The sequence below is a fragment of the Ambystoma mexicanum genome, chromosome 9, assembly GCF_040938575.1.
Source record: "Ambystoma mexicanum isolate Mex_15411 chromosome 9, UKY_AmexF1_1, whole genome shotgun sequence".
Classification (NCBI taxonomy): Eukaryota; Metazoa; Chordata; class Amphibia; order Caudata; family Ambystomatidae; genus Ambystoma; species Ambystoma mexicanum.
In genome coordinates, this window is record NC_090931.1 from 1105520915 (window position 1) to 1105545665 (window position 24751).

The following is a 24751-nucleotide window of genomic DNA, read 5'->3' on the forward strand; positions in this document are numbered from 1 at the left end:
TGCATAATCATTATATGTTTTCCCTAGAGGAGTGAATCACTGACCCAATGAAATCGACTTGCAAATCTGACCAAAGCAGTTTCATTCCCCTTTTTTGTAGGGGAGCTCTGTGTGTGAGTGAACAGGGTTGGAATTGAGCACACACAAGACATCCATTTAGGTAAATGTCGAGATCCTGGCCCACATGTGGCCTTTAGGCAACCTCGCGCAAGATTTCCAATGTCGTATGAAACCCCCTATGACCAGCAGTAGCCGTGTCATTGGCGTGGTTCAACATCAGGCTTCGGAATGAGGTAGGTGACCAATCATTGGTACCACCCATTGGTCACTGCAAGATAGGGCTCTCCTTACCAACAGTCTTGGATCCGGAACATCTCTGAAAACCTCAGCAACACCCAGAGATCCTCTTTACTGGCATAATCTGACTCTGTTTGAGGAAAGCTTATGGGGTCTTCAATGTGTCGATAACATTTCCCAATGAGTGGGTCCTCTTTCTGTGCAGTGATCAAATCTGCATCTGGGGTATCTTTACTCCACTGGGCTGTTGAGAGTTCGCTGTTAGCCCGAGTTTGTGACCTGGTGACAACTACCATTTGGATTTCACCCAGCAGGGATTCCATTTCTATGAAATACCCCTGCAAAGCTTTGGTTTTAGCCAGCTCGTCAGCCAGGTAAATCCTAGTATTATCTTGTCCCTCTATCTTGGAATGACCTCTTATCTTCTGCTAATAGATGGTCATTTCATTGGAGGTCACCAGATCATCGATTCACTGGATCAGTATTGCATGCTTTAGGGGTTTGTTGTTGGCACAAGGCATGACTCGATTCTTCCATTTAATCCGGTGCTCCTCAAACCCATTCCTGACATAATCACAGTCAGTGATTATGACCAGTTCATTGAGTTGGTGGTGCAGTGAGGATGGCCTGATAAACGGCCCTCAACTCTGCAACCTGACTACTTTGTGGTCCTATTTTATAACCAGAAGAGGGTCCTGGTGTGTCATTCACCCAGGCATTCCCAATGCCAGTAACCAGGTCTTTTTCACCATTGTTATCAACATGGTAGGAGCACAAATCCACATAAACTGTGGTTATCCCCTGACACGTGTCTTCTTCAAATACCTTGTGTGGGAAGTTAAGTATGCCTCCATGTTCTTGTTGGTCACTAGACTTTCGTCCTCGAGACAGTTTTCTTGAGCACAATCTTCCAAGTCCGCCAACCCTTGCGCTTGTGGACTCTTCTTGTTTTGGCCGTATCTGACTTCCACAGGAATGCGTTGCATAGACAGATTCCAGGAAGTAATTCTGGAATTACTAACATTCCCTGCCCAGATTCTGTCACTTTGTAGATAATGCAAGGCTTGGTGAAGAGTCTCGAAAATGATGTGCTCCCCCTGTATCAATGGGCGGTAATTTTTCAGCACCCACACCGTTGCCAGGAAAAGAAGTTCACTCACGTCTTACACCACTGTGCCTTCTGAAAGGACAGTTTTGCTCCAGCCTTTGGCAACTGTGTTAGAACATAGCAGATTTCTGCTATATGTCCGTCCACAGTCGAGCTCTTCATCAAAACATCATACATTGATCCTTTCCTCGACCATCTGCTTGAAACCTGGAAAATCATTGGGATTGTCAATTTCAGGAGTATCCTCCCATTGAGTGGATTTATCTCTTTTGATGGTGTTGACCTAGACAGGGGATTCAAGGTAGTGGTCCTTGATTCTGAACACTACCTTCTCCCTCCTAATGTCACAGGTCACCTCTTCCACACCGTAGGGGCAGGAAGAGTACACCAGGAAATTCCCCCCATGCCTAATAAAAATATTTTCTGGAGGAATAATGTAACTGATGTTGAAACAGTTGTTTGAGATTGGTCCCATTATTTCATGACCTAAATCAATAGAATAATGTTGGACATCAACGGGCATTCCAATAAAGGTATGCGCCCAAAGTGATACTTCGAGGGTTGCTGTTATCCACCAATATTTGAATGGTGTTGTGTTCTAGGTCTACTAGAGGTGTCAGATTTAAATATAAACCTTGTTGTTGGAGATGAGAATTTAGATTTATATATGCATCCTGATGTTTGAGGTTCTGTCCTCTCTTAATTTTGAGCGGAAGAGTAAATTGTTGCACCTCTCCTGGGATGGTAGCCTCTTCTCGCATTTGAACTTCAACTGCATAAGGCATCAATTGAGCTGACTGGAATGCCTTTTCAATGTTGCCAAAGCCCATTGAATTACTCCCCAATCGGGACCAAGCTGTATTATTAATTAGGCCTAAATTCATTGTGAATCAGTTCAGAATGTCACTTCCCAGATAAAAGGCAGAGGGACATCTCTCACGACCCAAAAATTATGGTCTATGCTTTTGTTGCCAATGGACATTTTTAGAATAAATCTGCTAGGCAGGAGATATTTGGAATTTGGGGTTTCTAAACCTACTTCTCATTTGTCAAGTAATTGAAATGTGGGAATGGCCTGATCTTTTGGGAGTTTCCTGAATAATTCTTCGCAGATGAAGCTCCTTCCATTATTCAGGCATCCTCTGGCGAGCACCGGTTCCTCCCTCTCATTTACCTGAATGGGGAAAAACAACTGCTTGCCCTTTTTCTGAATGTCTGTCAGACTTTGAGCAGAATCTTCCTTGTCTTGTTTCACGGGAATCAAAGTTTCTTCTGATTCTGGACTGGAGTAACATTTTAGGATGTTCCCGTCCAGTGTGGATTGCCTCTTAAAACTGGAAGGAAGGTTGTTTTTCAAAAAATGGAGAAGGGTTCCCATCACCAGTTTGTTCTCCTACAGAGATGGCAGTGATGTCTGGGACTTGGTTATTTTTTAAATGGAATACTACACTCTTAGAGAGTTGATCAATTACGTGGCAGGTAATATTGAGGCTTACATAATTGGTACTAACTTTTAATTTGATAGGGCGGTTAGTCTAAGTCCAGAGGACCTTGTTTACACAGGCGATCAGAGGTGATAAACTCCTCAGTAGATTGTTCCCCAGTAAACAAGGTGTATCCTCTGGAGTCACAACAATCACTGGATGTTTCAGTCAGTGCAATCCAATTTTTATGTCTAGGTCTGCTGTCACTTTAACGGAAATATCATTCCCTTCGAAATGTTGGAGTTGTCTGGGAAGTGGCGTGAGTGTAATTTGGAGGCCTTGGCCCATCCTAAGTTTAGTCAGTCAACGGCCACTTTTGACAGGAGTGTGGCTTGGAATCTACTATTCACCAGAGCTGATAATTCGCACTGACCCTGCACCTTAACCAGAGCATAAAATCGGCCTTCTTTCTCCTCCTAGGTGCAAAGAAAGTGTGAGTTATTAGCCTGGTGGTCATTTTCATAATATTGAACCCCAAGACTGTGATCATATGCAGTTTCCTGTGTCAGAGTTTGGGAATCTGTAAAAAAAAAAAATGTACAACTCACAATGGGAATTGTTGGGGAATCCTCCATTTCCCCAGCTCCTTGGATGTCCCCTGTTACCTGGCAACAATTCTCAGGACCTGCTTGGAGAAAGGACACCCCCTCTGTTTCACTTCTGCGTGGCTCACATGTTTGGGGTTGAATAGTTTCTGGTTCTGGGTCAGTCTCCATACTTACCCTGTCCCACTCAGGGTCTTTTGGGACCCATTTTTCTTGGGGATGGATCCCCCCATTTTTGAAAGAGATGGTTTGCTTACCTGAATCCTCCATGGATTCTTCTCTTTCAAAGGGGATATTCCCCAAACTGTAAGTTATATGCAGCCTTATGGGCCTCTTGTGGGTTCCTATGGATGGAAAAGGGTTTCAGTATGGCCGCCTTATAAGTGGACCATTTAGGATGATCCTGGTCCTCCAGTCCTGCAAAGAAACTGGAGTACTCAGGTGAGAACGTCCATTTAGCAAATGCTATAAAATTCACATCATTCCTGATCTGGAACAATGCCATCATCTGCTCATAAAGTTCCAGGTGCTCCCATACCGAATACTTGACATTCTTGTGGTATGTGGTCAGGAAGCTCTTCATGGCCTTGACTTGTCTTATTGGGTCTGTCACAAAACCCTTGCTCTGCTTTGCTGCCTTTTTCTTCCTATGCACCTGAGTCCATTCACCTTCTGAATCAGAACTTCTAGTGGTACTCTTTTCCCTGTCTTCTAGGTGCTCCCTATCTCTATGAGACTGATAATATCGCCAAGAACCATGGGATGTGGACTCCTCTCGCTTGGACCAAAGTGAACTCTCATGGAGTTCCTTTCAGGCCCAGGATAGAACCCAGTTTCCTCATCCCTCCTACCAGGGAGTCTGGGGAATTCCCTCTTTCCCCTGAATATACAGAGGTTTTTAGAAAGCCCTTCATTGGCTGAGGGGCTGGCTTTTTTCCTTCAGCAAAGCAGGCAAGGCGGTCTCTTTGTAGTTGCATCTTAAGCCAATCTAACTCCCTGACTTTCTCCTCATAAGAGTTTTCATGGTCTGAAGTACTTACCGTATTATTCCTGACTTCCCAGGACACACTGGTCAAGCCACTTTCCCTTCTGTGTGGTAGAGATGAATACTCTTCAATATCAGATAGGGACTGACCTTCTTGATGAGTTGGACTAGGCCTGGCTACGTCTAACTGCCTCATGTAACCCTGTTCTGGATGGGTTGCATGTATGAGGTCAGTTCCCATGTGTGCATGAGATATTGTAAATGACTGGCATGAAACCCCTGCTGGCTGGGGAGCCACACCTTGAACAGTGGGCCGTGTCCCATATCCTGATTGGTCAGGGGGCCACAGGTCCACTTTATACTTTTTGATTTCCTTGATGAGGTTATCACACCTGTGTCTCTCTTTATTTATTTGCTGTTGGTAGTCAAAGAGCTGGTTTTTAATTCTGACACTAAGTCCTGAGTAGTGTCAAGCACCCTGCTCTGAGCTACCAACCAATCTTTGGTGTGCTGCACCTCGTGCTGAAGTGATTCATTTTCCCTGTGTGACCCTTGTATGCTTCATGTATATTCAAGGTGCTTTTCCTTCAGGAGACTAATCTCTTTCTCGTGTTCTTCCCTACATTTTGCTGCCTCTAATAGTTCAGCTTCTATTTGCCTCACTACCTACATTTCCAACTGATTTATCTTCTGTAATAGGAAGCTGTTATCCTGATTCAAGAGGTCTTTTTCTTGAATCAGATGTGTCCTCTGTTGTTCCAGAGTACTTAACTGCTGATGTATATGATCAAAGTCATTTTGAGAATCAACCCTTTAGATCATTAATTGAATATTTTCAGTTTTCAATTGTTTTGTATCTGACTGGAATGCGATAATGCCCTCCAAAAAGTCTCTATTATGAGCAGACTGGTCATTTATCTTATGTTGCAGTGCGCTCAGGTTTTCTACACACTCTTTTTGTGCATTTTGCAGTGCAAAAAACTGTGTTTCAGGCTCTGCACTCTCTTGCTGCAGTGTTTTATAACTCAGCTTTGAGTTGTTGAAAAAGATCCTGGGCCTGTGGCAGGTCTCCAGACTGATTCATCCTACTAGCCTCACTATTTTGTCAACGCTCTTCTACTAACAGCAAATGAAAGTACAACTGAGCAGATAGCTGAGCCATTTGTATCGGTTCATCACGTGCAGTTCTGGTCATATAAAATGTTCCAAGTGCTTTGTGCAATATTCTGCCTTCAAGCAAAATATCATTGCTTACTGAGGTAATCTCCCGCACAATTCTGGTTTGCCAGATTCCAGCATCGTGCTCAACCCATTCTACTTTAAGAAATAATTTAACTAGGAGACACTCCCTGGCTTCAACAATGTGTATAGTAGTCATTTTCACACTTAGCTTTTTCCACCTTAGTAAAACCTTCTTTATGAAGGACAAAATCACCATGTTCCTGCTTGATTTCCCCACACAAATAAATTCTTACACAATCTTAATTTTTCCTGACACCTACCTGGAACTCAGGGTTCAAGTCCCAGCGGCTCTTTAACAATACAAAGATGACTTTCGCTCTACCTTAATGAAATTGCATCAAAATGAATAGACTGTCACAATGTACTTCTCATGGTTCAGGAATAGGAAGTTAAATCCTGGCCCAAGCCCAAATTTGTAACAGTTTATTGAAAAGCCACCCTCAACACAGGGAGTTCCTTTGCTCCCCACTCAATTGGTTATGCAACAAACTGTTTAACAGATTCTTTGTTAGCCCTAACTCAGACAAATATCATGCCCCTTGGATCTCTCTCCCCTGAGCTAACAATGAGCCAAGAACCAGGCCGGTGTACGGGAAAGATATTGGTATTTATTTAAATTAAAAGAAATAGAAATGAGCATGCAATGTCAACCACGACTTTATCCATGGCACAACACAATCAACTTCTCTTAGCATAAATACATCCCAAAAATGAGTTGAAAATAACACAATCCCAATTCTTCACTTGCTACAATTTCACTTCACAAAATAATTACACTGATCAATAAAGAAAGCAATTTTCATGTAAGGTTGTGTGATTTTGATTTTCTTGCAGGATTAAAAGGCTAGCAGTCAGATTTCAAGATTGGTACAAATACATATGGCAATTACGATTTCACCCCCACACTTTTGGTTTAAAATAAACACAGGGTGATTTAGAGGTTTGTTTTTCAGAGCCACTTGCTCTGGTCTATGTTGGGAAGTCAGATAAAAAAATATGCAATGCTTTGGGGAATTTTGCATTTCAGATCCTCCTTACTGAGAGGCCTGTGTTGGGGAAGCTTGATAAAAATGTTTGACTGATTTAAGAACAAAGACACCCCTCTTCCTTAAAGAAGTCGAGGTCAGCTGGACAGCAAGGTTTACCCAATTAATTTATGGGCTATAGTTCTTAGCACAAACTGGGAAGTGAGCTTTGTTAATTTCAAAACTTTAACAAAATTCACCCCATAGTGTTCTGCCAAATGGGGAGTTAACTAAATTAATATTTTTGGTTAAATAGGCTAAGGATCTACACAGTTTTGCACCCCCCCACCCACTATAAAGGGAAACCATTCAAGGCAAGCAGACTCCTCTACCTTTTGGTTTCCCAGGGCTCAGTTCTACTTACATTACAAGCCTCTGTTTAAGGTTCAGGAGAGCCAGCTGCATCTCAAGACACTCTGGAAAGATATGGCAGGGGTCTGGTCACTCTACTCTCAAAGATGGCCTCCCACTCTCCACCAAAGGACGCAGTCAGCTTTGAGGCCTTCCTATTAATGGACAGTTCCACTCAGATGCACTCTCAGCAATCTCCTCTGGTTTTGTCTTACAGCTGTCAAATGGTAAGTTTGAGCAGCCTTCCTGATAGTCTGTCTCTTGTCTGTCTTTCTGTCTTTCCTATTTTTGTGTTTCTGTCCTAGTGCAGTCCCCCTTATATAGCAGGGGACCAATTGTGCAATCTTGGGGAGGAACCCTGCAGTAATTCCTGCCAATAGGATTGGACAGATAACATTCTCTCTCCTCCCAAACCCAGCCTCCAAGTCAGGATTGGTTTAGAGATCTGGAGCAACATATGGCAATTCCCATTTGTAATTGCCCTTTGTTCTCCTTGCAACTTTTTGGCCAAAACTAATTATGTATCACAACTTCATAATTTTACTTTCAACTGCCATAATACACATATTTTCTGATTCAGCTAATCATTGTATTGTATTTGGTTATTTATATAGCACTCTTTAAAGAGCACGGCCATGCTTCTACTGATAGTGCTGTCATCTGCGTCTCTGCTCAGGGCTGGCCTGCAGCCAGTGAATCCCATGTAGTGGCAGTGTAACAAGTGTATGCGTTACAGTGGAGTATTGCATTTGAAGAGAACTCTGTGATTGATGCATGCCATAGATATTTTGTACAGTATGCCACACTTGTGGTAGATACACATAGTTGCATATGTCAACTTTACCACTTCACTATTTAAGGCACCATTGGCGTAGTGCTGGTGGAAGGGGATAACAAGTTGGAAAGGACAAATATGGTGCTCTGCATGCACCCATTATGTGCAGTAGCAGTTAGTATTGTATGAGATAACAGTGGTCGTTGCCTGACAGTGTCATACAAAATGACCGTCAATGACTGTTGGTGACTCACTCATGGAAAGTCATTGACTGACGCTTCATATGACAATGTCATGTGAATGGCACTGTCATCACACACAATGTCAATTTACTATGCATATTCCTGACTTCTGCTAGGCATACAGCAGGGGACTCACGCCGACGAGGAGCCACACACAGGCTTCCCAGAGACCTGGTGTTGACATTTATGTGGCACAGCACACAGTAACAGTCATATACGTGATCACTTTGCTGTCAGACACAGGGAGCCCTACACTGAGAGGTTTGTAATTTTGACAGCGCACACATATTTGCTGCACACATATCACATTGTTCATTGTACATGGACTACGCACAGCACTACGAAGCAATGGGCCATGCTTTCCTGGTCAAGGTGCATGATTGCATCAAGGTGACATGTGGAAGTGTTTGTGATGTTGGGTGGGTCGAGTGGATGCCAATGGTGAGTGAATGCATGTATGCCAAGTCCCAATGCAGCCTCAGGAGCACTTTTCAGAGGATTTGACAGTTTACCATCTCAGGCATGCGGCATGTGTAGTGATGGTGCATATTGGTTCAATAGTATACATGTGTATATTGACTAGACATGGTTGTCCACTTCTCAGTTAAAATCTTGTAATGTGTGTCATGTGTTGATGGTGGTAGTATCTGTAGACTTGGGTCGCTGACTGATGCCATGTGATGGGCTTCAGCATTACAATGCCCCATGTGCAGTACTTGCCCCTGGGTTGTGTGCTGACATGACAGTTGCGTGTGCCATCCGTGAATGTGTACGCCACTTTCGTATGTCAAGGTGTCTACTGATGGCATGGACAGGACCGGGGGAGTAGTGGGGTGCCGTATGTCAGGAAAAAAATACATCTGTGGCTTACAGCTCACAGTGTTGGAAGTCGCAATGTCATATGCTTGTGTGTCCTGCCAATTTGGGTCTGTTTTCACTTTAATGCACATGTACTTTTTTGTCTGGAGGCACATGCCTCCAAATGTCATTCTCTGTCCATGTGCATGTGAGGATGCACTGGGTGCAGGAGTGGAGGAGGAGGAAGACGAGGTGGTGCTACGTCAGACCACCAGTGGAGGCTGTGGTGTCGTTGGCCATGAAAACCCACTGGTGCTACAGACAATCATCAGTCGTGCTGCAGGCTCTTCAAACTCTTCTGACTCAGCTGATTTGGATTCAGAACCAGAGGTGTTTGCCTCACAGAGGGAGAAGGTGAGTTCCCCAATGGGCAGATGAGATGGGGCTATTGGGTCTGCGGCTGTGAAGCTGGCTTCACAAGGCCAGTCAGTGGCGGGCCCCATGACTGCAGTGGTTACGACTACAAGGCCACTGTCATGATGCCCGCTCCCGAGGAGCCGGTTCAAGCCCTGCGTCCTCGAAAGCGGACATCCAGTCCCCAAGGAAGGACCCAGCAACCCCATATAGGGGCCCTTTGGACAGTGTCCTGGCGCCATAGGCGCCAGGCTCATTATGGGAGTGCTTGGGTGCACTTACCTGATGCAGACCATGCTGCAGGATCCCGGCCTCCTTGAGGCCTGAAAGGAACTACTTTACCTGTGGGACTAATTTACCATCCGGGCGTGGTCAGGGAAGGATACATACCTGATTGGAGGAAGGATACATACCTGGAACTTCTTCCAAGGCTATTTAAACCCCACCCGAACAGCCACACGTGCTTCGCGTTGTACTGAAGCACGTGTGGCTGTGGCGTGGTCGCGGAAGGATACATACCTGATTGGAGGAAGGATACATACCTGGAACTTCTTCCAAGGCTATTTAAACCCCACCCGAACAGCCACACGTGCTTCGCGTTGTTCTGCATCTAGCAGCTGGACGCTCAGCGTGTCTGCTCCTGCATCCTGACTTCTGCCACGCCTGCCAGCATCCTGGATCACCTGCAAAGGAAGAGAAGAAGAGAACAGAAGAAGGAAAAGTCCTTACCTGCTAAAACCGCATCCCGGAGACATCTCGCAGACAATCCTGAAAAGGAAGACTTTTATTTAAAAGCTCATTGCGTCGATCGCTGCAGCGCCGCATTCCACTCACCTTTACATGGCGCCTCCATGTTCAGCAGCGATCATCCAGATTCGCAGTCACGCCCCAGCGCCTAGGGAGAAAAAGATCAGAACAAAAGGTGAGAGAGAGAAGGGAATAAGGAAAGCTAAATCTCCATGTTAAGACTTACCTGTTGATTCATTCCCTCTCCATTTCGGGTCCGCGCCGCATGCTGGCATTTCCGGACCCCGGCCCCTAAGGGGAAAAAGAGACATCAGCGTTAATGAGCGAATGAAAAGACATTACCAAAAAAACGCTCATTAAAGACTTACCTGATTTCTACAAGGATTTCACCTCTCATCTCGGGTCGGTGCCTGTTCCCCGGCATTCCGTACCCCGGCCCCTATGGGGAAAAAGACACTAGCTTTAGTACATTAATGCATGGACACAAGGGGAACCTCTTATCAAAAAACTTACCTGGAAGCCAAGCAAGTTTGGTTCTCACCAATCCGAAAATCCAGTGAAGTAACTGGATACCAACGCGCCCCTGCATCAGAAGCAGGATGGAGAGCTCGTCCTTCCAGACCCTAAGGTGAGACGCTACGAGGAATTACAGAAGGGTTTCGAGGAGGGTGAGAGGGGAAAGTGGGAGGCCGATTGCATTACCCCGCAGACAGTTAATCCCCTATTTTCGCCTACAGAAGGATACTTCTGCGAGCCAGACAAGCCAGGTCTCTGTCTGAGTCCCTGCATGCAGATGCCCATGCATCTAGAGAGACCTTGAAATGGAGGCCTTAAGGACTGACATGCATGATGAACTCTCTGCCACAAAAACACATCTCCATGAGGAGATGGCTGCCTTGATGCAGACACTGTCCCAGTAACTCGACGCAGTTGAGTGAGTGAGTGCACATACAGAGTCTGTGGCCATTCATGAGAAAGTGCATTGAGACCTCACTGCCATTGGTGTTCTGGTGCATGCATTCGTGTCATAACTGTCCACAGCCAATGAAGACCAGGCCTTGGCACTGTGTAGATTGGATCAACCACCTCAATCGCCAGCAGGTCAACTGCTGGATGGACGCCCAGCACACCTACACCTCCTGAACCACCGTTACTGTGATGTCCATGCGCCCATAGAGGGCATTTCATTTTTCCCTCTCATGTGGAAATTGACATTCACCCTCCATTGTGGACTTGTTTCTCCCCCCAAGTCCAGGATGGACATTTTGTTTTTTATTTTACTTGACCGGTGTGGTCTGTTCTTTTATTTATTTTTTCAACTTGATGGGGATGGACCTTTCTTTCTTATTTTTCAATACCCTCTCCAGGATGGAGGCATGTGCTGTTTTTTCGCACATTCCAAGATGAACTCATTTTCGTTTATTTGTTCTTTCCTTGAGAGATGAGCCGTTGATCTCTCAAAGGAATGATGAGTGTAGTAGTGGAAATGCATCCATGCACCATGGTGTCAACTGCCATGGTTGCCTTGAGGGCATGTGCAGATTGATGTAATATTGACACATATGTGCTGTATGCATAATTACCGACTATGCCTGGTGAAATACAATGCCCCATGTTGTTGCAGTGGTCCTGATTCATCCAGTGAATGCACTCCATGGGAGGTCTTCACTGCACCCTTTCACATCCCTAGTCCCCATGCCCTCTGCCAGGCATTGGCCCTCCTTTCACACATTTGGAGGTACAGTTTGGGGGTGATGAGGGAATCCACACAATGGGCCTCATTACGACCCAGGCGCTAAGGGGTAATGGTGCCGTAAAAGGTGGCAGCGCTGTTAACCCCTTACCGCCTAATTACGAGGTCCCTTTGCGGGTCCCCACCTTAACGGCTAGTTTTACAAGCCGTTAAGGAAGGAACCTGCAAAGGGACTTTCGAGGTAATTACGGTACCGCAATTTGCGGTACCGTAATTACTGCCTTCCCCATTCCCATTGAGCCCTATGGGGGCAAAAATGGGAATGGGGAAGGGCCAATGGTGAATGGGGAATTACCGCCCCGCCAACCTTGGAATGGGGCGGTAATTCCGCCATCCACCATGGCGCAATCGGTACAATACCGGCGTCAACCATGGCGCTAATAGTGCCATGGTTAACGCCTGGGTCGTAATGACCCCAATCTCTCTTAATGCGTTCAATTTCTCTGAAATGCACTGTTGGGCTTTGCAATTGTTTTATTTTTGCTGGTTTATCTTCTGGTCCTGTATTGTTTGTCCCACCACTTCACTTGGCTGATGAACAGTCTTGCACCCATACCCTAAGTGAGACTTCCAACATGGCCGCAATTTCCACCCTCCTCGATTCCAAGGAAAGGCCCCTGCATCCCGACCTGCATCCTCCCACCCCTTATTGGTTGCTGGGTGATTTTAACAGAGAGGCTCATGGGAGCCCTCTTTGTGCCTCCCTGTCTGGCCCTGTGTGGACCAGACCTCACCACCACCATCCAAAGCAGCTGATGGCAATAGGACATCGATACCATCTTCCCTGACTATTATGGATACTGCACCTGGGATCGAAGTAAGCCAACATTTGATCCACACAATTTCTCTGAAATGCCCCGTTGGGCTTTGCACCTGTTTTATTTCTGCTGAGTTACCTTATGGGCCTGTGTCATTTTGCCCATGTTAGGCAGAATTATATGCAGTACCCTTTGGGAACACCACACACAATTAAGACTACACGTGACAGTACAATTTCACCTTTGGTACAAGCCTGTACTACACAGTTAAAGTGGTAGCAGTAGTAGAGCAGCCAGACTTATCTCAAGAGTAAGTGAGCAGTATCAAATAGTTACACATAGGACAGCAATTACTATGATTCAGGCAAACACTGACTCAAGGTTTCTAACTAAAATAATATATATTTGTTTACTCAACAGTTGTATAACATTTCACTATTATAAGCAAGTTAAAAATCACAATCATAAATACACCACACCACTTACCTTAAATTCCAGACAAGTTAAGCTCACAAAATGAAGTGGGAGCAAAATGGCACTCCAGCAATTTAAAAGGGAGGGAACGTCAAAGTTATTAGAAATGAAATCAAACCAACAGTTAAGTGCTCAGGGCAATTGAACAAGAGGAACTTCAGTGAGGAGATCAGCTAGAAAACACTTAAGGCCAAAGTCAACGGGCCAAAAGTCTTTTGCTTAAGATCACACAGTTCAGGGTAGTTCGCATGTAATGTTTGTGGCACAGATTTCGGACAAGGTTGGTTGGTAGAAAAGTTAGTTCAAAGAGAAGAGAAGGAAAAGCCCTCGGATTGGAGAAAAATTTCAAACACTTTCACCGCTGCTGAAGAAACGCACAACCGGATTTGCACAGTACTTTAAAACCGAGAGGGAGCTGTAGCTGAGGCAGACGTTCCTGGTAGTTCCTGCATGCTCACGGTTCCTGAAGCGACTGTCAGACTGATCAGAAGTAGCAAGACTGGAGGGTCCTGCACTACCCAGGGAAGAAACCAGCAGCAGAGCAAAGCAACAAATAAAATATGCGCTCCTTATAACCCAAGCAGGGTCCGACCTTCCTGGCTATCCGGCCCACTGTAGCTCTGTACAGCAAATTCAACCAGAGGAGGGGTCCTGGCTTGTAGTTTGGGTGAACTGGTTGGTCCCACAAGCTCAAGGGAAGAGGTTTCCAGGAGCATTTTCTCTGTCGTCGGATTCTGAAGATTTGGACCTGTAGCAGGGCTTCACCGGGTGGTTCTGTCATTGTAGGGGTCCTCTTCTTCCAGTTCCTCGTTGGTTCTTTCGTTCCAGTGGCGACTCTGCCTTTCCAGTCCCACAGACCTGCTTTTTATGCAGTTTTCCCCCATTCATACAGCATGGCTGTCAATCACACAGCAGGGTGGCTGGCCTGGCAAAGCCAGTTCCCTTAGCCAATCAGACAGGAGTGCGACTTGTGTTACCAAGGGAACCCATGGCAGGGGTCCGAAGATCCCTCCCTCACATCCTGCCTACCTAGACTTTCAGGGGACTTAAGGAGGGCTTCTGTGCAGAAGCCGGTGAAACGACAGAGAACAAAGGAATCATCCCCGGTTTGGCGCGCAGAGAAAAACACGAGAAAGACTTTAACAAAAAGAAATGGCGAATAAACCCAGCCGGAGCCAAAATAAAATGTATTTGGTCAAGCGGGTTTATGTTCGAGGCTAATATAATAGCCTAAAACAAGACCACGTTTATATAAGATAATTGTGGTAGAAGAGTTAGGGTAGATACCACTGCCACCAGCCAAGTCTTGATGTAAAGGGAGCGAAACAAGGCTCCAAGAGACACTGACAAAAAGGGATAAGAATTAACTCTTTCCAGTACTCCATGTAAAATGGGGTGTACTGGGTCTGTAGTTAAAAGTGACTAAAGTAAAGTTAATTGCAACTTTACCTTTTCTTGGGGACAGTAGTCAGCCCCAGAAAAATGGAGTCAGTGGGAAGTCTAAAAGACATCCCTGTGTCACTGCACTGAAGGTGCTGTGTAACACACATGAAAATATGATGCCATGGAGTAGGTGAGGCACCAGTGCTCAAGAGCACATAAAAAGTGAAAACACACACAGCAAAACACATGTAAGAGTGGGAAAAAAGGCTCACACTTTTACCTGGTGAAAATAAATCCAAGAAATCCAGCAAAGCTACTAAGGGGCTCAGTAGTTAAGGGAAATTAGCCATCTATGAGAATTCTCCCTAACACCCGCCCCCCACCCCAGACTAAGGGACAGTAGGATCTAATCCCCACCAGGATGGATCTCCTGTTGCAAGTCGGTTAAATGGCCTGCTGAGTACACCAGCAACCTTTTGTAACCCTTGCTAGGAATTTATTTTCCAATGTTTTTCATTTGTAGACTATATGACCTACAAACCTGTTGTTGTACATCTCTCTTTTTAACTGTATAGGGAATCTGTTCTAACAGTCCCTCAGAAGTTGTAACAACCTCTGAACCTACAATAGGCTTTTTCAAGGGGCCCCTAGAAAGCAATCCCTTAGATCTAGAGGGGCCTCCATGGTTCCTCACCACCTCTCTCACCAGAGCAGGTTGGGTCTCAGGATCTTGGTTGGAGGGGCTGTGGTCAAGCAAGGTACATGCTGCCACTTCCTCTGAGATCCGACCTTACCTATTTTAGAAGCTTCTCTCCTAATACTAGGGTTTTCAATGGGGTCTTCAGTAGAAGCTCCAATAGTCTTAAGGGGTTTAGCCTTAGACCTATTTTTCCTGGTTTTTCCACCAGCTTTGAGAATGACCAGTTCTCACAGGCCTAGAGAGGGGTCCAATCTGTCTATGCACCTCTTCCTCAGAAGCAGGGGGAGTCAAGGACTTTACAATTGGATGGGCAATGATGGACCTTGGTTGGGGCTCCCATTTCCCTACTATACTAGCCTCAGATTTGCCTGGGTTATAGGTCAACTTACTAACACCGGGGCTTGCAGTGGGGTTCTCTGTAGAGGTTACCACAGGCTCAGAGTGGTCTCTTAAGGTTGCCTCTCTAGCCAATTTGGTTTGCTTCTGTTTCTCCTTACTGGGAGGCCTGGGGGTACTGGATACTACTCCTAGAGCTTTTAGATCATTCCCCAACAGGACTCTCGCAGGTACCTCATTCTGGACACTGACAGGAATCCTCACTGTCATGTTATTACACTGAATGAGAGCTGGCAGAATTGGAACCAATTGGACAGGGCCTCCAGAAAATTTAGTGGGACCCTTGGGTGCCTTAGCAACATCCTCAGGCTTGAAAAAGCTTTCATCCACTACTGTTCGGCTGGCCCCAGTGTCTCTCCTGGCAGGAGTATCCTGGCCATTGACAAGAACACTGTCCATATAATATTGTCTAGAGTTTTCTGGAATGTAGTTGTACACCTCCATATTCTGTTTCTTACCCAGACCCATGGACTCTAAGGATACAGTTGCCTGAAGACCCAAGGATACTTCAGCAAATAGTTCAAAGTGGGCACGAGCCATTTGTACTTCTTCCCCTGGGGAGAAGGCTAAGGAGGCAGTGCTGATCCCTGCAGGTTTACCCTTGCACTTAGGATCTCCTTTGATATGGTCAGTTGACCCACAGACATAGCATTTACCACATGCTCTCTGGAATGGGGTCTTTTGCTGACCTGCCTCTGGTTGAGCACCAGAGGATTCACTAGCCCCACTTTGGTTTCCTATGTGGCTTACCCTGGTTATGTTTGGGGACCTCTTCTGGATGTGAGGTATTAGAGTTCTCTTTGTTATCTTTCTTTGGCTGTTTCCCCTCATCCTTTTTCTGAGTAGCCCCAGAATCCTTGTGAGTAGCCCTGTTGGCAACCCACAAGTCAGCAGCCTTAGATAGCTTCCTCGGATCTATCTCCTTAGAATCAGCCAAGTGCTGTCTGAGCTCAGGAGAGCAGACATCAAAAATAGACTCCAACATAACAGGATTTCTCATTCCTTCATAAGTGTTTACTCTGTAACCCTTAATGCAACCATCTAAGTTTTTCAAACACTCACATACCCAGGTAGCCCAAGGGGTACCATCATGCTTTTTGAGGGACCTAAACCTCAGAAGTTGTAACAACCTCTGAACCTACAATAGGCTTTTTCAAGGGGCCCTTAGAAAGCAATCCCTTAGATCTAGAGGGGCCTCCATGGTTCCTCACCACCTCTCTCACCAGAGCAGGTTGGGTCTCAGGATCTTGGTTGGAGGGGCTGTGGTCAAGCAAGGTACATGCTACCACTTCCTCTGAGATCCGACCTTACCTATTTTAGAAGCTTCTCTCCTAATACTAGGGTTTTCAATGGGGTCTTCAGTAGAAGCTCCAATAGTCTTAATGGGATTAGCCTTAGACCTATTTTTCCTGGTTTTTCCACCAGCTTTGAGAATGACCAGTTCTCACAGGCCAAGAGAGGGGTCCAATCTGTCTATCCACCTCTTCCTCAGAAGCAGGGGGAGTCAAGGACTTTACAATTGGATGGGCAATGATGGAGCTTGGTTGGGGCTCCCATTTCCCTACTATACTAGCCTCAGATTTGCCTGGGTTATAGGTCAACTTACTAACACCGCTTGCAGTGGGGTTCTCTGTAGAGGTTACCACAGGCTCAGAGTGGTCTCTTAAGGTTGCCTCTCTAGCCAATTTGGTTTGCTTCTGTTTCTCCTTACTGGGAGGCCTGGGGGTACTGGATACTACTCCTAGAGCTTTTAGATCATTCCCCAACAGGACTCTCGCAGGTACCTCATTCTGGACACTGACAGGAATCCTCACTGTCATGTTATTACATTGAATGAGAGCTGGCAGAATTGGAACCAATTGGACGAGGCCTCCAGAAAATTTAGTGGGACCCTTGGGTGCCTTAGCAACATCCTAAGGCTTGAAAAAGCTTTTATCCACTACTGTTCGGCTGGCCCCAGTGTCTCTCCTGGCAGGAGTATCCTGGCCATTGACAAGAACACTGTCCATATAATATTGTCTAGAGTTTTCTGGAATGGAGTTGTACACCTCCATATTCTGTTTCTTACCCAGACACATGGACTCTAAGGATACAGTTGCCTGAAGACCCAAGGATGCTTCAGCAAACAGTTCAAAGTGGGCACTAGCCATTTGTACTTCTTCCTCTGGGGAGAAGGCTAAGGAGGCAGTGCTGATCCCTGCAGGTTTACCCTTGCACTTGGGATCTCCTTTGATATGGTCAGTTGACCCACAGACATAGCATTTACCACATGCTCTCTGGAATGGGGTCTTTTGCTGACCTGCCTCTGGTTGAGCACCAGAGGATTCACTAGCCCCACTTTGGTTTCCTATGTGGCTTACCCTGGTTATGTTTGGGGACCTCTTCTGGATGTGAGGTATTAGAGTTCTCTTTGTTATCTTTCTTTGGCTGTTTCCCCTCATCCTTTTTCTGAGTAGCCCCAGAATCCTTGTGAGTAGCCCTGTTGGAAACCCACAAGTCAGCAGCCTTAGATAGCTTCCTCGGATCTATCTCCTTAGAATCAGCCAAGTGCTGTCTGAGCTCAGGAGAGCAGACATCAAAAATAGACTCCAACATAACAGGATTTCTCATTCCTTCATAAGTGTTTACTCTGTAACCCTTAATGCAACCATCTAAGTTTTTCAAACACTCACATACCCAGGTAGCCCAAGGGGTACCATCATGCTTTTTGAGGGACCTAAACCTCAGAAGTTGTAACAACCTCTGAACCTACAATAGGCTTTTTCAAGGGGCCTTTAGAAAGCAATCCCTTAGATCTAGAGGGGCCTCCATGGTTCCTCACCACCTCTCTCACCAGAGCAGGTTGGGTCTCAGGATCTTGGTTGGAGGGGCTGTGGTCAAGCAAGGTACATGCTGCCACTTCCTCTGAGATCCGACCTTACCTATTTTAGAAGCTTCTCTCCTAATACTAGGGTTTTCAATGCGGTCTTCAGTAGAAGCTCCAATAGTCTTAATGGGTTTAGCCTTAGACCTATTTTTCCTGGTTTTTCCACCAGCTTTGAGAATGACCAGTTCTCACAGGCCAAGAGAGGGGTCCAATCTGTCTATCCACCTCTTCCTCAGAAGCAGGGGGAGTCAAGGACTTTACAATTGGATGGGCAATGATGGAGCTTGGTTGGGGCTCCCATTTCCCTACTATACTAGCCTCAGATTTGCCTGGGTTATAGGTCAACATACTAACACCGCTTGCAGTGGGGTTCTCTGTAGAGGTTACCACAGGCTCAGAGTGGTCTCTTAAGGTTGCCTCTCTAGCCAATTTGGTTTGCTTCTGTTTCTCCTTACTGGGAGGCCTGGGGGTACTGGATACTACTCCTAGAGCTTTTAGATCATTCCCCAACAGGACTCTCGCAGGTACCTCATTCTGGACACTGACAGGAATCCTCACTGTCATGTTATTACATTGAATGAGAGCTGGCAGAATTGGAACCAATTGGACAGGGCCTCCAGAAAATTTAGTGGGACCCTTGGGTGCCTTAGCAACATCCTCAGGCTTGAAAAAGCTTTCATCCACTACTGTTCGGCTGGCCCCAGTGTCTCTCCTGGCAGGAGTATCCTGGCCATTGACAAGAACACTGTCCATACAATATTGTCTAGAGTTTTCTGGAATGGAGTTGTACACCTCCATATTCTGTTTCTTACCCAGACCCATGGACTCTAAGGATACAGTTGCCTGAAGACCCAAGGATGCTTCAGCAAATAGTTCAAAGTGGGCACTAGCCATTTGTACTTCTTCCTCTGGGGAGAAGGCTAAGGAGGCAGTGATGATCCCTGCAGGTTTACCCTTGCACTTGGGATCTCCTTTGATATGGTCAGTTGACCCACAGACATAGCATTTACCACATGCTCTCTGGAATGGGGGCTTTTGCTGACCTGCCTCTGGTTGAGCAGCAGAGGATTCACTAGCCCTATTTGGTTTCCTATGTGGCTTACCCTGGTTATGTTTGGGGACCTCTTCTGGATGTGAGGTATTAGAGTTCTCTTTGTTATCTTTCTTTGGCTGTTTCCCCTCATCCTTTTTCTGAGTAGCCCCAGAATCCTTGTGAGTAGCCCTGTTGGCAACCCACAAGTCAGCAGCCTTAGATAGCTTCCTTGGATCTATCTCCTTAGAATCAGCCAAGTGCTGTCTGAGCTCAGGAGAGCAGACATCAAAAATAGACTCCAACATAACAAGATTTCTCATTCCTTCATAAGTGTTTACTCTGTAACCCTTAATCCAACCATCTAAGTTTTTCAAACACTCACATACCCAGGTAGCCCAAGGGGTACCATCATGCTTTTTGAGGGTCCTAAACCTCTTAAGATCCTGGGAAGGGGTCTTCCGAAATCTAGCAATTAAAGCTAGCTTCACACACTCATAATCCATCCTATCCACCTCCCCCAACTCCATCACAACATCAGATGCAACAGTGGGTAGCCTAGAGAAGAGCCAGGTAAGCAATTGATTCCCTGTAAGACCTTGAATACCATGGTTATATTCAAACATTGCTAACCAATCTAAAATATCAAGCTTAACCTCATACATACCCACAATTTCTTTAGGCATACGGGGTCTCTTAGGACTGGAAGACCTAGAAGACTCTGGGAGAGTAGCATTTTCAAGAGACAATCTTTTCATTTCAAGTTCATGATTCAACTCCATTTCTCTGAGTTTAAGTTCTTGGTGTTTTTGTTCAGTTTGAGCATTTAAACGTTTGAATTCCAGTTCAAGCCTCATTTTTTTCTCTAAAGCAATGCATTCAGGACTAAGTGTAGGACCTGTGGGGTCCCAGTGGACAAGGGTTGAGGTTGCTGAGCAGGCAAGTGGCCAGGGAGGCCGACATTAAGAAACACATCTACCTCTTCCAACTCATCATTAATAGACATAGCATCATCCTCAATACTTTCCAAATTTACTAGAGAATCAGGTATTTCAGACCCACTCCCTAGCCTTTGGTTCTTCAACAACTTTTCAACTAATTCAATCGTTTTGCCTTTGGCAGAGAGTTTCCTTTCTTTACACATGTTTCTTAAATAATCAGCAGTGTAACTCAGGAGGGTCTCCTGACTGTGACTTTCCATATCAGACATGATTAATATTGTTTGTTAGTGATGTTAGCATTGTGGTTAGTTGATCCGAGGTAATAGCAGCACTCTAAGTGTAATTACTATGCTCTTATCCTCACCGCTGTACACCAGTGTTAGGCAGAATTATATGCAGTACCCTTTGGGAACACCACACACAATTAAGACTACAAGTGACTGTATAATTTCACCTTTGGTACAAGCCTGTACTACACAGTTAAAGTGGTAACAGTAGCAGAGCAGCCTGACTTATCTCAAGAGTAAGTGAGCAGTATCAAATAGTTACACAAAGGACAGCAATTACTATGATTCAGGCAAACACTGACTCATGGTTTCTAAGTAAAAGAATATATATTTATTTACTCAACAGTTGTATAACATTTCACTATTATAAGCGAATTAAACATCACAATCATAAATACACCACACCACTTCCCTTAAATTCCAGACAAGTTAAGCTCACAAAATGAAGTGGGAGCAAAATGGCACTCCAGCAATTTAAAAGGGAGGGAAAGTCAAAGTTATTAGAAATTAAATCAAACCAACAGTTAAGTACTCAGGGAAATTGAACAAGAGGAACTTCAGTGAGGAAATCAGCTAGAAAAGGCTTAAGGCCAAAGTCAATGGGTCAGAAGTCTTTTGCTCAAGATCACACAGTTCAGGGAAGTTTGCGGTAAAGTTTGTGGCACAGACTTCCGACGAGGTTGGTTGGTAGAAAAGTTAGTTCAAAGAGAAGGGAAGGACAAGCCCTTGGATTGGAGAAAGATATCCCTTAGCCAATCAGATAAGAGTGTGACTTGGGTTACCAAGGGAACTCATGGCAGGGGCCTGAAGAACCCTCCCTCACATCCTGCCTAACTAGACTTTCAGGCGTCTTAAGGAGGGCTTCTGTGCAGAAGCCTGTGAAAAGACAGCGAACAAAGGAATCATCCCCGGTTTGGCGCGCAGAGAAAAACACAAGAAATACTGTAACAAAAAGAAATGGTGAATAAACCCAGCCGGAGCCAAAATAAAATGTATTTGGTCAAGCAGGTTTATGTTCGAGGCTAATATAATAGCCTAAAACATTACCACGTTTATATAAGATAATCGCGGTAGAAAAGTTAGGGTAGATACCACTGTCACCAGCCACGTTTTGATCTAAAGGGAGGGAAACAAGGCTCCAAGAGACACAGACAAAAAGGGATAAGAATTAACCCTTTCTAGCACTCCATGTAAGATGGGGTGAACTGGGTCTGTAGTTAAAAGTGACTAAAGCAAAGTTAATGGCAATTTTACCTTTTCTGGGGGACAGTAGTCAGCCCCAGAAAAATGGAGTCAGTGGGAAGTCTAAAAGACATCCCTGTGTCACTGAAGGTGCTGTGTAACACACATGAAACTATGAGGCCATAGAGTAGGTGATGCTCCAGTGCTTAAGATCACACAAAAAGTGAAAACACACACAGCAAAACACATGTAAGAGTGGGAAAAAAAGGCTCACACTCTTACAAGGTGAAAATAAATCCTAGAAATTCAGCAAAGCTCCTGAGGTGGTCAGTAGGTAAGGGAAATTTGCCATCTATGAGAACTTTCCCTAACAGCCCACAGCTTCACTTGGCTGATGAACATCCTTGCACCCATACCCTGAATGCGACTTCCAACATGACCGCAACTTCCACCCTCCTCGATTTCAAGAAAAGGCCTCTGCATCCGTGCCTTGCCTCCTCCCACCCCTGATTGCTTTCTGCATGATTTTAACAGCAAGGCTCATGGGAGCCGACAGGTGATGGTGGCAACTATACAAGGCCCATGACTAAGGCCCTCTTTATGCCTCCCTTTCTAGCCCAGTCAGGCCATGACGGCCCTAGGGCTAGGATCCATGACCACATCATGGCCACAGAGTTTCACTATGACTAGTAAGTCACTGACTTCCACAAAGTGCCTTGCCTCCTGCCTCAAAGGTAAGGGCACTACTAGTCCATTGTATAACCCTTATCCTAATCGGTCAGTTTTTCTGCCTGCACGAAAGTTGTTAACCAGCCTACCCGCTCCTACTAAGTTCCTGCCTGCCCTCATCAGGCTACCTCAGCCCTCCAAGATGAGTGCACCCCATCCCCACACCCTTCCCTATATGCAGATATGTTACTTCCGTTACCCTCCCACCATTCCCATTCCCCACTCGACATATTCACATACACCAGACTCAGCATCCCATACAGCCCCTCACTAAGATTCCACCCACCAAGTCACTCACCCTCAACACTCTTCCTAGCATAACTTCCCTCAAGCAGCCCAATCGCACCTTGGCCTCCACCACTTCACAGGGATTTTCATATCCAGTCTGCTCTGACCACAGATAAATCCTTCCACTATCCTATTATCCACACCCCAGCAACAGCACCTACTCTTACTAACTCAGTTACCACTAGACCACCAGAAACTCCACTCACCCCCTACCCTCCCCACCCTCTCCTGCCAAGACCAACTCCACAAAACCAAAACATATGCCTACCTAAGGTCCACTCACATCCATCGCCTCAGAGCGAGAACAGTCCTCCATGACCAACAGTTAGACCTTGCAAACAGCCCAATTCCTGTGCTCCCAACAATTGCACTGATCACTCCCCCAAAACTCAGGCCTGCCGTGGATCTTCTTGTAACTATCGCCTCAGATCGAGAGCGGCCTATATGACCCTCTCCCATCACCTACCTCATCCCCCCACCAGGACTACATAGTGGTGCCAGACTCACCACTCACTCCCCTTGGGCCCACCGCCTGTTGTCTGCTAATGCCCATCCTCTAACTACCCATTTGGAACACTCTTCAGTCACCTTTCCACAAAACATATCCAGCTGCTACCTTCCGTATCTAGCTGATCCCCCCCTATTACACCAGAGCAACAACCTAACCTTAAATGCTCCCTGATCAGTATTCGCTCCTTGGGAGCTCACGCCAATGAGGCACATGACCTGATACTAGAATACCAATTGGATGTTCCAGCTAGCACACCATCTTGGCTACACCCAGCCTCTGGCCCCACCCCTTCTCTCGCCATCCCTCCCAATTACGCTATCCTCAGAGCTGACCGTTCTGTTGGAACTGGTGGAGGAGTTGCTTTCATTGCCAAAAGCTCACTTCAAATCAGACTTTGTCCTATCTCAACCATCCTTCTCATGAAGCTAACCACCAACCCCAAAACCCCATGCAATATTCTAGTAATCTATCATCAACCTAACAATACCATTAGATCCAGCCGATTCCCAAGCTGCCAAGCTAGCTTCTGAGCTCTAAGCCATGCATTTCTCCCAACTTATTATGACACCTGCTCACAATAAAGGTAGGATTATAGACTGGATTCATACATCCAATTCTACCATCAACATTGATTCGATCTCAGAAGTACCTTGGAGTGAGCACTTCCTGATCACCTTCTCTCTTGTCATTAACAACTCACTAGTCCCAACAAGACTCACCCCTAAACCTATATTGGTCAGAAACACCTGCAAACTTACTCACGAAAGACTCAAACCGACGCTCTTATCATCACTCTCAAAGTATGATCCCACCACTACCAACCCTAGCATTATTGCCAATATCTATCACTCCTGCCTTCAAGACACCCTAGACACACATGCTCCCATTACTGCTAAAATCCCTAAAGTACACAAACATGCCATAATTTGGTTTGATGATGAACTTATTGTCTTACGCCATAAGAAACAAGCCTTGAAACGTATCCACACAAAAACAACCTCAGCTTCCAATAGCCTGGCACTAGCCCTAGCTACCAGTAATTACAAATCAACAGTAGTGTCGCTCAAATACAATTCCTACAACACCCACATCTCCAATGCAGGATCTAATACTAAAGAGCTCTTCCCAATTCTCAGAGAATTGGAATCACCTATTTCCAACACTCCACTTACACAAGTAGATAAATCATGGTACACAACTATTCAAAATGCACTGTCTCAGGAGAAAATAAAAACCAAAAGAGACTCACTAGCCTCTAAATCCCCTACAGTGATTTGAGCTAACACAGCCATTCCCATCCCTCATCACAATTTACCCCAATTTGTATTCAACCAAGTAACTCGAGAGCAGACCCTACTGACCATCCTTTCACTCAAACCATCCAATTGTAAAGGAGACCCCTGCCCAGAAACTCCCACCTTAGTGCCCCTTATCACAGAC